Genomic DNA, 12,342 nt, shown 5'->3' with positions numbered 1-12,342 from the left:
CCTGTCGGCTCGAAAATTTCCTTGGTTTGTTTGCCGGTTGCCTTCCGCAAAATTCCTTGGTCTCGTCCATTGTCGCGGCTTCCACTCCGTATTATATGCTCGACGAGGTTCCGGATCCGTACTAGTTCCCTGGTTCTTCGTACTAGTGGTCTTCGGTTCGATTGTCCGTTCGATATTATTCACCTGTTGGTCCCTGCTCCTAATTTGTCTTGGGTTCGAATGATGCGTTGTGAGGTCTAATTGACGTAATAAAGCCTCCGCATCGACAGCTGTCTGGACATTTGACGCTATCATCATTCGTTGGACCTCGAATGGCAATTGCTTTCCAATGGCGCTAATCAATTCTGTTTCGCTCATTGGATTATCAAGCTCCCGTAGCTTGTGAAATTGTGCCACAAAGTAATCAGAGAATTTCGTTGGTGAAGATGTTGCATATCGTCTGGAGTATACTTCCAGCCTTAACTCCTGCTGTTCCTGAATACTCCAGAACTTTTGGAGAAAAGCCCGCCGAAATCCTTCAAAATCTTCAAAAGTATACAAGAAAGCCCTGAACCATACAGCTGGTGCTCCGTCTAGGAATTTCTCGACTGTTCGCAGTTGTCGTTCTACTGGTATTTTATTCTCACTTATATAACTGGCGATTTCCCGGATGAAACCTTTCGGGGTGACATGCCCACGGGCATCGAACTTTGGTGGCTTGTCATCAGACATCTTAATGACGTGTACCACCGATGTCGGGATAGCACTTGATGACGTAGACGACCCATCTCTGTTTTCAAACTTGAAACCGTGTGTATCAGCATGGGATAGGCCTCCTTTCTTATGAATCCCCTGGTTATCATGGGGTTCGTATTCGCGATATTGGAGGTTAAAATCTTGGCTAGACGCTGATGGTTCCAATCTAGCCTTCAACATCTCCAAGTCTTTTCGGATGTCATCCATTCCGTCGGGATTACAACTGGCTATTTCTTTTGTGCCGGAATTTTGCCCATTATACGCCTTGCATTGTTCTAATAGGCGAACTTCCGTGTCGGCAAATGATTGGCCCTGTTCGATTAGATCTTCCGTCCGCTGGAATAACGCTAGGTTTGCGTCTTCGCACTTGGTTATTCTCTGGCTACGGTCTTCTAAATTTATAGTTAGTTCTTCGACTTTGTTTTTCAGTCCTGCTACGATGACAAGTGTACGTGCGGCTTCCCCACGTAACTCGTTCATGCCCTTGTCATGCTTGTCCAAGGTGCCAGCTATCTGCGCGCATTTTTCTTCTACTTGTCCCCGGACGATGTCATTCTCCTTCCTACACTCATCCCGAATTTCCTCTATGTGTGATTCTATGTCTTTTTTATCAGTTAATCGCAGAGCGGCGAGTTCCTTGACACTAGCGTTCAATTTTTCCTTAATTTCTGCGCGTTCCATTTGAGCCTCATCTCTAACGCGGTCAACCTTTTCATTAACGATGGTAATGTACGCATCCATGTGCACTTTTAATTCGTCTTTCGCGAAGTGACATGCTTCCTGGACTTGAGTTAATTGGTCCCTAAGTTCCTGTCCCATCGCTACGCTCGCGGCCTGAACTGCATCTATTTGTGCCTTGAGTTCTGATTTATTTATTTCACACGCAGCCTGTACTCGGTCGATCTTATTCTCTAGTGAAACACTCGCAGCCTGTACTTTGTCTATTTTATAAATAATTTCCTGTCTATCAGAAACACTATCGGCCTGTACTTTGTCTATTTTATAAATAATTTCCTGTTTATCCGAAACACTATCGGCCCGCATTTGTTCAACATTCAGAGTTAAATTTCGTATTAAGTCCTCTAACGTGAGAGCTTTCATCTCTCCCTGTCCTACCAATATGTCCTGGGATTGCTCCCCACCGTCGTCAGACATTATAACTTTTCTTGAGAAAGCAAAAGGGCCGATCGGCCTCTCGCCTTGCTGCACACGAAGGAATACGCTATTGGGTCTAGGCCCTATCCTATGACATTATACCCCTACACTAACTTTCATTTAACAAAAAGAAATTTGACTTTAAAACTTGTTTACATTTGCCGGTCATTCAACTTGAATGCTGGCTTGCGCCTAAGATTTCACAATAAACCGCTCCAATATAACAACAACAACAACATAAAAAAAACGATGAAGTTGGAAATCTCCTGCCCTGAAATACGTTAATTTTAATTTATACCATCTCAACCTCTTTTTAACTAATAACTTGAACTGGTGCTCAGTAATATTTTTACCATTTCAAGCCTTCCTAAACAGCTGTTTATAATATTCATCTCATGTCCAATGACATTTAAATGGAGTCCTGAATTACCAAATAATATTAAATTTCATATGGGAAAAGAGAAACATCAAATCTTCGAGCTTATTGAATTTTGAATCATTGCCAAACTTGAAGAGATTAGCAATGGATTATAATAATACACTAGTCAAATCTAGCTCCGTTCGAAACTAACCTTACTCTAGCATGATACTACGTTACAAGTGAACACACACTTGACCGTGATGCGGTCATCAATTAATAAAAAATCAAAAATTTTAAAATATAAAATTTTGAAAAAAAAGTATAAAAATATAAAAATTGATTAGCAATAAAATTGGCCTCTCTGCCGTTCTTAAAGCAACACTTTGCCGTTCTTAAAGCCCCACGTTGGGCGCCATTTTGCACCCGTCCTCCTCCCGAGTCCCAGACTAGCATTTATCTCAGGGGTGTCGGTTCATTATTTAAATCATCAATTATAAATATAACGGCATAATAGAACACGGGGATGAACGGAGCAACTTAAAATTAAAAGGGGGAAGGCTCGATTGTAACTTGAATTTAAGGACTCCATGATAGGACTAGGAAGTGACTGTTACTTTAAAAAGGGCATCATCTAACTACAATAAAAGATTATGAGAGTGGTTTCCTTTGAAATAATTTGCCAGAAGGAGCGGTTTATTACGCCATTTGACGTATAAAACTTTGATACACGTGGCAACAATATTTGAATTTACACACATGTTACATATATAAATCACTTGCCATACCGCAAGTGGTATCAATATCTTGCTGCGTTGCTTCTGAAATAAAATGACATTTTGGAGGTATAATTTACGGATCGATTCCATTTGAATCGAACCGTCACTCAAAGCGAAGTAAACAAACACGCAAGTATGACTGTAACATCGTCCCGTACGAAACCGTACAAAAACGAGGCAACCAAATGATTCTAATATTATCACTCTCATTATTCAAACATACTAATAGAGGGATGTTGTCACCAAATAATTTAATCCACGAAATTATCATCCTCGAAATTATTATTATTATTATTATTATTATTATTATTATTATTATTATTATTATTATTATTATTATTCCTTCTATCGGGAGCCCGAGCATAACCCATGTTACGGTCGGCTTCCCGATTTAACTAAGATGATGTACTCCGGCTATGTACATTTTTCCGAGACCGGTACTCGGACTGGGTAATGTTTCTCGTGAAGTGCGAAAACTGGATTCCACGGACAGTTCCTATCTTACGATATCCAGCTGGTACCATACCAATGAATTAGCATTTACATTTTATTTACATGTGATCTGAATTGTCTCCAGTTAGCCTCAGTAGACTACTGCCACAGATGAGATAACGAGAAGCGGTGGGAAATACCGTGGCCATGGCCCCCCTCGCATCGCGAGCGAAGTAAACAAACACGCAAGTATGACTGTAACATCGTCCCGTACGAAACCGTACAAAAACGAGGCAACCAAATGATTCTAATATTATCACTCTCATTATTCAAACATACTAATAGAGGGATGTTGTCACCAAATAATTTAATCCACGAAATTATCATCCTCGAAATTATTATTATTATTATTATTATTATTATTATTATTATTATTATTATTATTATTATTATTATTATTATTATTCCTCAACGGTTCCTGGCACTGTCACGTTGATTAATATCGTCATTATTATGCGGGATGCAAACACCAAGTGGTTATTACTGTTATTATTATTATTATATTTCTCTCGTGGTTATTATTATTATTAATTAATAGGTGACTCAAGATATTATTATTGTTATTCACGTCACTTAAGAGGTTATTATTATTAATGGACCGGTCACTTCCGCCAAATTATATATTAAGATATCGGTCGCAATTACAAATTAATTCACTGATCAACCAACGACATCATTACAGTTATTATTATGACAATTATTATTAATCCGACCGCGGTGATTTAACATCGTCCTTACATTGTTATTATTATCGGTTGCATATTCTCAATTAGATTCCCGTTTAACATCCTTATCAACGCTCAATTAATTAAGGCGGTCCAATCCTTTATCTGCAATATTTATTATTATTATTATCACGACATCATGATTGTCCTCACTCGTTATTACAATGAATACAATATACGACCATTTCTGTGGAATCTGAACTCTCATTATCCTTAGATCCGTTGTATCTCAACGAATAACTGTGCAGTCTATTTCGTACATGCTGTCACGGGTTCGAATTCTACCCGCTGCGTAACTCAGTATTTCTCTGTGACACTGCCCGTACATTTTACACTCATATCAATATCCTAAGTGTCTCTCGTACGGAATTTATTTTCCTCTCTATCTCAATATTCCTCGATTCATTTATTTATTCCTCACAGAATTATCAACTGACTTATTTATTCATTTCGGACATCGTACGACCTTTTATTATCTGACTGCAAATTCTTTCACATTTTCTATCTCATTTGGATCTATGCCTTAGTTCATTCTCCACAAATAATCGTAACATCTTGAAATTATATTTACCAAAATTTGACAATCATGGTCTCGTAATATTAGCACTACATGTTCCGGCTAATGAATCGCAACTTCAAAACGCGACATTTATACGTAAAAAAATATTGGACCGTAATTTAAACCACACGTTCATTAACATGTACGGATTATTAACACCGATCTACATTTCATTATTATTAATTGATCAAATTAAGTTATCACGCACTTTAATTCCAAATTAAAACGACCTCCCGTCATTTAATGATTCCCGATAAACTCAACACTTGATCACATAAATTATTATTATCTCCAAATCATATTAAAAAAAGAAATATCTTCTTTAAAAAAAATAGTTATATTATTTATTTATTATTATTATTAATATTTAAAAAAAATAATAATTTCGCCTGTAACTCGGTAGTCCACTCTTATTATGTTTAACGCATATCCCTTTTTACAAATACAATTTATTCTGGCACTAATCACTCCAGATATGATTTACTTGGAAATATTATATTAATCGCATCTCACAAATTTAACAACTTCACTTTGAAAATATGACCATATTAATTTCAACAAAACACACTTGGTATGGCGAAGCTGGATTTTCCTTCCATGTCATTAAATGGCTCGTTAAAATGACAAAACATAAAAGCACATATCGGGTCTTATTTAACTAGCATAATCAAAATCAAATGTAAAGAAATTATCGACTACAAAGAAAATAATGAATGCATGCATGACTTAACGTACTACACTATATATACAAATTTACATCTCCAACAAACTGAATACATAAAAGACCCGATTATTTACCTTATTATGATTTACTACTGTCCGTGCTACAAATTTAGGATGGGGTCGTTAAGCGACCCATCTTGTTACAGAAGGTAACCAAGTATAATCAAATTATTCCCATTTTTCCCATCACGATAACATTTCCCAAATATATTTTACAATTTAGTACTCATCTTAGTTATCGGTATTCCATTGCAGCTTTGCAGACGAGAGGCTTCATCCAGCCCCTCTCTGCGTTTTACTCCTCCATCCTTGATGGCGTAGTTTCACAAAAGATTTCCTGGCACATTATTATTATTTTACACTCATATCTTGATTACCACAAACCTTCACCATTTACTACGTTAACACTGTATACTTTAATTTGGATACAACAAATTTCTATCCTAGACCCAAGAATTTAATATATTTACACTATTTAATCTTCGTCCACCTACCGCACAATGGACCTGGACACGTACGACGAGGTGTCAACTATTTCGCCCGTCGCGATACGCCCGATTTATACGGCATTCTTGACGTGTTCATTACATCGGTTCGGTATAGCTAAGTACAGGCTACTACTTCCTTAAAGTACTGTTCGTCACACAGTCTATTATGTACGTACTTATGGTGATATATTTTATACTACTCTCTTGCAGGGTAATTACTTTACGTCACTGATTATTCATAAATAACAAACACTATCCTACGTTAACTATTTCCAGATTTAACATGTTGCTTGAGCGCGATCACACTTTACAAACACTGGCGGATGCTCGCGCCATTAAATGACTGTACGTCCGTAGAATTCTAAGTTACCGGCGACCAACAGTTCAGCTCCCGATATTCAATTCACGTGTGCTGGCGACCGTCAATTCAGCTCAAACGATTCAAGACAAGTGGCTGGCGACCGTCAATTCAGCTCCAACGATTCAAGACAAGTGGCTGGCGACCGTCAATTCAGCTCCAACGATTCAAGACAAGTGGCTGGCGACCGTCAATTCAGCTCCGTATATATGGATGAAGCCTTTTTCCCGCGGATTCGTTGACGTCATACCCCTTAGGGAGGGGGTGGATTTTTTAATATCGGTACTTGCACTCCGAATTGGAAGTTAAAATTTACATCAAATTAATCCACTCCGCTAGCATATCTGCTGGATAAAATATGAACTCCTGGTGATCACAGATTTAGGAGATATGGGTGGATTTCGCTCCTCACATTTCGCGCCTTTGTAAGCGTCCCTGACAACGTGGTCTTCTTTCAGCCAATGAGATTCAAGCTGTCCGGTTTCCAAGAAATCCAGCCTTCAATTTAATTAATTTGCCAATAAGTATTGATTATTTTTCCATGCGTGACATCTCATAAATTCATTACATCCATCCGCGTACTCATATTAATTTATTACTGATTACTTTTGTAGTTACGAAAATATCTCATCCCTCATTCCTTAAGATGGTATCACTGAGTCTCCCATCAAATTTTTACTATTGGCCGGCAAGCGGTCACGTGATTTAAATCTCCACCTGCTCGAACTTAGGCTAGCGAACGTACACTCAGCCGCTGTAATTTTCCATGAGGTCATGGAATTTCCGTCCTACCAAAAATATCCCAAGGTCTTACTCATGTGGTGAGTTTTCTTTGTATGATTCTCCCCCTTCCTCTTTCTGACCAGGACTTATTTGTGGACTCTGTATTTCCTTGTACGCCAACTAATGATATTCCCTGCTGTGAAGTAGCTAAAAGTTGTCGTGTTGAGCTAATCCGTCAGGCTCCAGTCTGTCGTCCTTCCTTCGCTCTGATTTCAACATTACATAAACGAAATATTTTCAAATACACTCCTCTGTATTTCAATAAATGTCTCATATTATTTTACCGATCAAATCATGATTGATTATGGGCCTAAGTCACTCGGGTTCATCACGATATATTGGTACTACATTCAACTTGCAGGCACTTGCATCGCAAAGGCTGGGAATTTTCTAAAAGCAAGCTAGTTATATGAGTATTTATTTTGAATGCTTAATTAAATAGAAAATTTAAGATAATTAATAAAATTAAATATTAAAAATATGTAAAATGCTGAATCTGGGAAATATTAGTATTAACTTCTAATTTTCTCAGTTGAGATCTATACATTTAGCAAAAGTAAATTATTGAAGTTGAACATTACCGACAATATGTTAGAGGTTGTGGACGCAGTGTAAAAAGATCACAATTCCTCAATGAAGATATCCGTAACTCATTTAACGGAATAAGCTGTGGAATTGGCAATTACGTGCTTTATATAACAACATATCAGCTACTTCGACGCAAAACCGGACATTTGAATGTTGTTTAATCACTTAAAATGACCTCTTGAAGAACAAATTTGATTTGTAATAGTCAGTAGAATTTAGGAAAGGCTGTATTACTATATTCTGTTCTGTTCGTGAAGGTTATTTGGGCTCGTTATTTCACCCAGACACTATACCGTATGATATTTGTACTAAATCGACACACGCACACTTTTTCAATAAAGTAGTACACCAATGGAGTTGACAATGTTTTCGAAGGACGAAGTACTTGAAGATTGAGGGAAGTAGACCATACAGCAGACTCACAAAATGGGTTCAAAGCGCGGAAAGTAGATCAAGAAAAGATGTATCACCTAGACAATTAAGAGTGGGGAATTACGTATACAAGACTAGGAGTTATAGGAAAAGCACAGGGACACAAGGTATACTAATCTTCACGCTAGAGTGGCCGTCTCAGCGACTTCTACAATACATACACACCAGGCCAACATATAAGGGACAAACAGGAGAGGGCAGGGGAACGACGGAGGGGTGGATATATGTGAGAGTGTAGAACTTTGGACAGATGGAAAGAAATATCTGAGCAACGTATATGGGGGATGTAGGGAGGGTAAAGTGTCAGTGAAATCGTAAACAAAAGAGGAAGAGGGGCGACATTGTGTTGATATGAACATCAATAGTGTTTATTTTGTAGGCTCCTAGCATTCCATGGAAGGATGCGTACTACCATTATTAAAGATAAGGTGTAAACTTTCGCGAAGTTGACTAAGAACTGGTAAGATAGTGGGGTGATCGCCAAGTAGTTGAGTAAGCTGCATGAGAATGTGGAGAACACACTGATGAACATGTTCTCGCTGAGGAAGTGTAGTACCTGTTTGCGGATGCTGTGCGGGTTGCAGAGGCATTGACGGGCTCGATGTTGAGGGAGTGGGCTGACTGGGTTGAATGGGGTATTGAGAACTCAGAGATTGAGAGGGGTGCGAGGATGTAGTGGATTGCACTAGCTGGAGATATGCAGCTCTATCATAGCCGGGAGAAGGTTTAGGTGGCAAATCCTTAACAACCACTTGTGTGAATTTGCGTTTGCGAGGGGCGTCTGGTAATGGAGAAGGATGTTGAGAGGGTAGGGGAGGAAATTGGTGAACGTTATGATACTCCGAATAAGTAGGTGGAAATAGTCGAGCAGAAGCTTCTGAGAAGGAAATGTTATCAGTGCACATAAGTTTTTTGATTTCCACTTGCTTCTGATGAACAGCACAGTCTGATGAACCCGTTTCGTGTTCCTGATTGCAATGCACACATAACTTGACATTAGCAAGGCAGTCAGAGGTAGAATGGTTCATACCACAGTTGCGACAGCGAAAGTTAGTGGACTGGCAATTGCGGAGGGTGTGTCCATAACGCTGGCATTTGGAACAAATAATGGGGTAAAATATAAAGGGAGTGACTTCTAACATTACATGATAGATTGAAACATATTTGGGCAACGTTTTGGAGCAAAAAACAATCTTGATGGAGCCAGTAGGTAGATATACTGTCTGACCATCTTGGAGGGATTTACGGCGTAGGCGATGAACAGAATGAACTTTGACGTCACTCTGAAGTAAAGTAAGAATATCGGATTCAGTTAGATCTTTTTCAACACCGCGTATAATGCCTACGCGGAAGATATTTGAGTGAGGAATAAAGGCATGCAACTTTTGTGTCTCAAGGAACTTATTCTGCAGAAAGTCATTAGCATGATGAGGAGAGTGAAAGTTTACCTGAATCCTGTTACGGCCTTTATACTGGATGGATTTAATAGGAAATTTCCTTTCATGGAGTAGACGCCCTATAGCCATAGGGTGTAGATTGCCAATATTATTACCTTGTTTGGATGAAACAAAAACAAGATATGGTCCTGGGTGGTTTAATGGGTATAAATTACATGCACTAGTATTCGGAGGTTGAGCAGGAGGGGGAGGGTTAGGATTGCATTGAGTCGCAGTTTGCAACGAAGGGGTAGGAGTAGAATTAACATTCACGGTTGTATCCATTTTCACTACTTCTTCCCGTTCAACATTACTATTGGACGCGGGATGAAAGTCCCGAGTACCTCCACTATCAGAACTCATGCCACCACTGCACAATCACACGCAAGCTAGCACCGGAACGCACGAGTAAGTTCTAGAAATGTCAGACACCGAACACGAAACCTCGAACACAACGAAGCGTACAGGACGATGTCGCGGACGAGACTACTGTATTACTATAGTATGCGCACATTTGTTGTTGTTGTTGTTGTCGGAGAGGTTATGGGCTCTATTATTTCACCCAACCACTACACTTATTATCGTGATATTACACTTATAATGTTAAATCACACGCAATTAGTCCACTACGAAGGTCACACGCAATGAATTTCACTACGAAGGTCTCAAGAACAGTTGAGCATCGGGTCTATGTACACACCTTAAGTAACGCGCAACATAACAAAGGAAGTGCGTAGAAGCAAAAAACAGTGGAAGCAGGAGTATGTAACGGTGCGAACAATAAACAGACAGTAATTTACAAATGAAGATGAGAGTCATCCAAATATTGATTGATAGCATGTATTAGAGCAGGAGACATATCGGTAAGCAAGCAGGAGACATTGGTGGGGAGAGCTTTCTGAAGACTGAGAAGACGAGAAATAAAAGCCGGACGAAAAGAATCATACACAGGGCATTGGAATAATAAATGATTTACATCAGCACTCAGAGTACCACATATACAGGAGGAGTGGGGGGAGAGGTTAAAACGATGTTTCTACAGAGGAGTAAGAGCATGGTTAAAGCGAAGACGAATAATGTTGGTAATGTGTCGGCGAGAATAGTTACCCTTCAGATACCAAGGATAGGGAGGAATACAAGGCTGAATATTGTAATAATAGCGACCTTTATAAGAAGCTGATCTAGTCCAATCTTCTTGCCACTGACCATAAGCATAATGTTTAAGAACTGGATAAAAATCGGGTAGAGGAACTGCAAGTTTAAGTAGGGATTTGCCATCACGAACAGCTCGCTTAGCGAATAAATCCGCCTGTTCATTCCCATAGATACCTATATGACTAGGGACCCAGACAAAAGTGAGAACCACCCCAGATTGATGCAAAGTATAAATAAGACTTTTAACATGATACAAATACCAGTTAAAAGAAAGATGAGATGACTTGAGCGACTGAACTGCACTGAGGGAATCCGTATAAATAGCTGCGTTAGGTATAGAATGATGCTTAATGTACATGAGAGCTTGACGAATAGCAAAAATTTCCGCAGTGTAGATAGAAAAGTCACTGGGTAAACGATAGAGTTCAGCAACATTGGTATTGACAATATAGAACGCTGCTCCAACGCCAGAAGAGTTTTTTGAGCCGTCTGTATATATGTGGACGCCAGAATCACTTAGAGCAAAACGTAGCTTCTTAAAAGGAGGGCCAGTCAACGAAGAACCAGGAAAAGAAGAGGAAAAAGAAGATGTAGGGGAGATAATGATAGAAGGGACAAAAAATAAACAATCAAAATTTACTGAATAAACGGGGGAAGAGCAGTGCGTAAGATAGTGTTTTTATAGGAAAGAAGAAATTGATATGCATACAACAAAGCAGGCATCTTACGACGGCGGGCCTGTGAAAGAAGAGAATATTCATCTAATAACTGCAATTTAGGAAGCAATGGGTGTTGAGCCAGAGCAAATCTTTTAAGTAAATATTTAGATGTGATCATTTTACGGCGAATGGGAAGAGGGAGCTCACCGGTCTCGACAAGGAGAGCATTAGTAGGGGTAGACAACAATGCTCCAACACAAGTTCTCATGGCTTTAAATTGTAAAGTATTTAAGTGGTTAAGAACAGAATCCGACGCAGTATCTATAACATGCGCACAGTAGTCGAGTCTAGAGCGAATAGTAGCGGAATATAACAACTGAGCTGTGCCAGGGTCAGCACCCCATGATCGTCTAGTAACCACTTGGAGAATTTTAATATACATATCAGAAGAATGACGAAACTGATTAATATGATGTTTCCAAGATAACGAGCGGTCTAGCATAACACCAAGGTATTTATGGGAGGAACAAAAAGGAATGACATGTGAATCGAAAACAAGTGGCTCAGAGTTAAACCTACGCTTAGAGGTAAAAAACATTGCACAGCATTTGGAGGTGGAAAGTTGAAGACCATGGAAAGTAAGCCATGTAATGACTTGCTCCATTAGCTGATATATATGGTGACGACACACATCGACATTACTATGAGAGTAATAAAGAACTATATCATCAGCATAAAAGAGAATGCGAGCTTTTTGGGTAACCAATTGTTCAAGATTACTCATATACAGGGCGAAAAGCAGACCACTTAAAATGTCTCCCTGAGGAACACCGACAGATGACAGACGACAAGGAAGAGAAGAATAAGCAGATTTAAGTGAAAGTTTCCGATACGTAAACAAATTACGCAAAATGTGG

The sequence above is a fragment of the Anabrus simplex genome, chromosome X (genome assembly GCF_040414725.1).
Source record: "Anabrus simplex isolate iqAnaSimp1 chromosome X, ASM4041472v1, whole genome shotgun sequence".
NCBI lineage: Eukaryota > Metazoa > Arthropoda > Insecta > Orthoptera > Tettigoniidae > Anabrus > Anabrus simplex.
The sequence above is the reverse complement of the archived record's forward strand: the minus strand, read 5'-3'. Positions refer to the sequence as shown.